The 4,197-nt window shown below is 39.8% G+C and overlaps 1 long non-coding RNA gene across 1 annotated transcript in view; it reads right to left on the reverse strand.

Annotated features, from left to right (window-relative positions):
* LOC109321925 overlaps nt 1–4,197 on the reverse strand; it is a 4,565-nt gene extending 368 nt beyond the window's left edge. Inside the window, exons 1-2 of the long non-coding RNA XR_002104224.1 lie at nt 4,122–4,197; nt 2,274–2,330 (exon numbers count right to left, since the gene is read on the reverse strand). This is a non-coding gene — a long non-coding RNA (uncharacterized LOC109321925). The remainder of the gene's footprint in view (nt 1–2,273; nt 2,331–4,121) is intronic.

Genomic DNA, 4,197 nt, shown 5'->3' on the forward strand with positions numbered 1-4,197 from the left:
AGGGAGCGGGACAGAGCGGCCCCAGTGGTGAGGTAGGAAATGGGGTGGGGCAGAGGCTGGGGTGAACGGGGCCCCAGCTGGGTTGGATGGTGGGACAATTGTTGGAGCCCAGATGGCTTGTCCAGGGGCACAGAGGCTCCCACTTCTGTGTGCACACCAGTTGTGGAGGCCCTGGGGGTATGTCCCTGATCTGTGCAAGGGATGGAGACAGCTGCCACTGCATGCTTGGCTTTATGTCCCACTGCCTCCAGAGTTATGCAACACCGTGTGTGTCCCATCATGGGGCTGGCACAGGGTGCAACAGCAGGCACATGGTGTTGCACTGCTCCTGGACCAGCTACAAGCACACAAATTGGGGGGCGTGTGCCCCCGGGCCTCCACCAGGGCGTGCACAGTGGTGGGACCCGCCCCTCCCCCCACGCCCCTGAATGAGCAGCCCAGGCTCCAATTGTCCCACCCCAGCCTGGCCAGGTCCCCATTCATCCCTGCCCCACTCCCTCATGAAGGGGGCCTTGATCTGGCCCCCACGCTCCTTCCCTGTGAGAGTAGACTGGTACTTGCCATTGTGTAGTATGATTTTTTGCATATTAGTTATTATGTTTAAATGATAATAATATTGAATTTATCAACCTCTATGATTGTATGAACAACTAAAACTCTATTTTGTGCTTTTCCCTGCTTGACATGAGTAGATGAACTTTATATGCTTTGTGTACGTGAGTGTCTGTGTGAGAGGGTGAATAGTGAAAGAACAGTAACTAAATGAAAATGAAAACAGAAGATTTAACTGATTGTGTAAGCAACAAGGCACCAATGTATAAGTTACCAGACAGTAAGCTAATTCATGGATGGCTGAAAAACTCATCTGTGATCAGGTGCAAAGAAGATAGTTAGAAAAAGGAATTTTGCATATCCTGCCCTTTGGAACTACACAATACTTGTGTAGTTCAACTACAATGGTTCAAAGACACGATACTTCAAGGCAAAGATCAAGACTGAAAAAACAACTCTGAAATAACCAACTTTACTAAAATGACCTCATCAAAGACACCAACTTTACTGGAATGACCTCAAGTTGAGATAACGACTAATTAAAGACTGAGCATGGAAAAACCCCAATGCTGAACAAAGACTTGAAATCCCTATAAAAGTGAGATGCAGACAAGCCAAGATGGGTAATCCACTCTCTGCAACCTCATGGAGCAGAGGCATGCATGTCTATTCTTCCTCGGCTTCTATCATCCTCAATAAGCCTGGACCCGGTCATCCAGTGCCTGGATATTGAATAACATCTGCTGGTAACTATAACAATTGGAGTCAATGGAAGTGGAGCAAGGAGAGATGCCACAACAGTGATTTATTAGCACCTGTTCCCTGCAGCTGTGCATTGCTTGGGGAGTGATGTCATAGGCCCATGCCCAGAGCCAGATAAAAAGGAAGAAGTGGAGCCATGCAGACAGGGAGGGCAGAGCACCGTGGCTGCAATAGACTCCACTATGTTGGACCCAGGAAGGAATTTAGCTGGATCCCCAGCCTGGAAACCCAGAGCGGTTTCCAGCCACCCGACAACCCAGGATCACTTGGTGGGAGACTCCTTGTGGATCCCGGCATCCACTATGTAGTGCTAGCTTTAGTCTCCCCCAGTGCTCTAGCTCCTTCACAGATCTATGTCATCCCACTCTACCCTCAACACCTGTACTTGTTCCTAGTACTGGATTCTGTCCTTTCCCCAACCCCTCATTCAATATTGTTTCCCCATACAACTGCCTCCTGGCAGTACCTGTTCTATTCCAATCAGTATCAATATGCCTGCCATCCCAGACTCCTTGCTCAGCCAATCCTAGTCCTTTTTCCTACTTCTTCTCATCCTTCAGAGCCAGGCTCAAATTTTATATCTTTTCTCTGGCATTCAGATCAGGCAGCTTCCTCCACTGTGCTGTCTGGGTGACAGCTTGGTGGGTCACTGATACCAAAAGATGGGGCCAAAACACTAGAACTTTGCAAAGAAGAAATTTCAAGAATGAACCTATATAAAACAAATGCAGAACGAATTACCCCATTTTGCCTGTAATCTTCCCAAAGAATTTACTGTAATGCCAACATGCAGCATGAAACAATTCAGCAATACAGTTACAACTGAAAGAAAAAGATCTTATAATTGGAAGGGTCAGGCAACCTTAATAACAGGAATCAGCTTCCCTAAATCAGCTTCTAAATAAAAGCCAAAACAATACGACAAACAAAACAAGCAAGCAAAATCTCAGAAATCAAACCTTTCCTCTGTAGTATGCCAATAACCTTCTTCTGTGTCTTTCTTGAAATTCTGAAATCTAAAAATAAATTGTGGGTAGTAGCATTATTAGTGCATTTGTTATAGTAATTTCTATAACATCAACAAACGGAAGCAGAAGAAAAATGTTTGATGCAACTCACATTCTTCTTTATAAAAGTTTATTACATTCTTTAGGTATTGATCCCAGGAAGATCTATACCTCCAAGTCAGCATCAAGGAAACAACTAAGTATTGTAACATCTGTATGTTTGAATTTTGTCTTATCTACCCAGTAGCTAGGAAAGTTATTTTACTGAATCTTTTTTAAGACTGTTTGACATTAAGCAAGAGAAAAAAAGAGAGGCAGTTTGCCTACAGTGTTTGAAAGCCATGAATTTATTCAAAAGAGAGATAAGCACACACACATACATACATAAAATCAATGGCAATATAAAATGTATTGTGTCTTATCGTCAAGTATAACTTGTCTTATAAAATATTTAGTTAATTTAAAAAAGAAGAAAAGGATTGCAAAACACAGTGGGTGATTATGACATTAGTATATAGTAAGTACCTCCTGCTGAACTCCTCAATATAATCTCCAACTACTTGGAAAGAGGTATAATTTGGCAAATTTGAAAAAGTAGCAAGTTATAAACTCACACGTCAGGTTATTAATTTTATTTCTACACTTGATTAAACACATTATGCATTTTACAGCATCTGGAAAGCCTAGCTATAACTACAATGATTTCATTCTGCTTGCTACAGAATATTTTTTCTCCCAGGACTCTTCAAGAGGCAGTAAAAAGAAACATAACCTTGCAGTTATTTTCATAATTTCTATTTATTAAAATAAACTTTCAATGCAGGCTTGGCAAATACAATTGTGCAACTGATTATGAGCTTAGGATGTGATCTGTGGCTTGCAGGTCAGAGGTATGAGAGTAAGAGAGGGAGTAAGAGAAACTGCTGATTGATAATTTCAGCTGGAAGAGAAACGAGCAAGCCAGATGTTAGCTACTTTTGAATGTGTCTAAGTGTGGCATGAGGTGTGAAACTTCAGTGATGGGGAAAAAAATGCTTGGGAACATGTTAAAGTGTGATTAATAAACAAATTGTGAATACAAAATAGAGGAAAAGAAAGGAATATCCTGTACAATAAAATCCAGACTGCCAGTATCTATACCTCACTACCCAGGTATGTGACATGCTATAAATAAATAGGTAAATAATTTTATAAGTTATAAATTGAGACAGTCCTTTTTAAACTTACATAATTAGGAATAAATTTCACATTGTACACATACATACTTTATTCATGTGGTCTACACTTAGAAACTTCTATAAGTTTTTACATACTATTTTTTATTTTCTCCTTTAAAGTTTAATTTTTTGCCATAATTTGTTATGACCATAGTGATTTAAATAACCCTGTTTAGATTTACAATATATCTAATATTCTATAACTTTTTTTGCATTGACAAATATTTGTTCATTATTAAAATGACCATAATGGTAGTCAGTAACACATTTAACAAACAATAGCAGCCCTCATGGGGAATTTATACATTTCCAAGAATCTCTGAATTGAGGACTCAAAAAAGCAGAAGGGGAAAATGATCCAGTCATATAATTTTGCCATTTACATTGAAGCCAATGGGAACTGATGAGTACATTTACAGATCAGGTCAAAGATAGAGATATATAAAATTCTTTAAAGACAAAAGATAAACAACCAATTTTACAAAGGAAATCTCAGCTTCTAGGAAAAAAAAGCACAAAGTATCTGGATTCCGACTGACAGATGGAATTCAAATCTTATAAACCATTTTTTCACTAGACTCACCTGGGTAATTTCTCTTGAGTATTTCTTGCACAACATTTCTACTCCCATAAACAGTGATTGAATATCAATATTTGTC

The sequence above is a fragment of the Crocodylus porosus genome, unplaced genomic scaffold, assembly GCF_001723895.1.
Source record: "Crocodylus porosus isolate Cpor-Errol unplaced genomic scaffold, CroPor_comp1, whole genome shotgun sequence".
Classification (NCBI taxonomy): Eukaryota; Metazoa; Chordata; order Crocodylia; family Crocodylidae; genus Crocodylus; species Crocodylus porosus.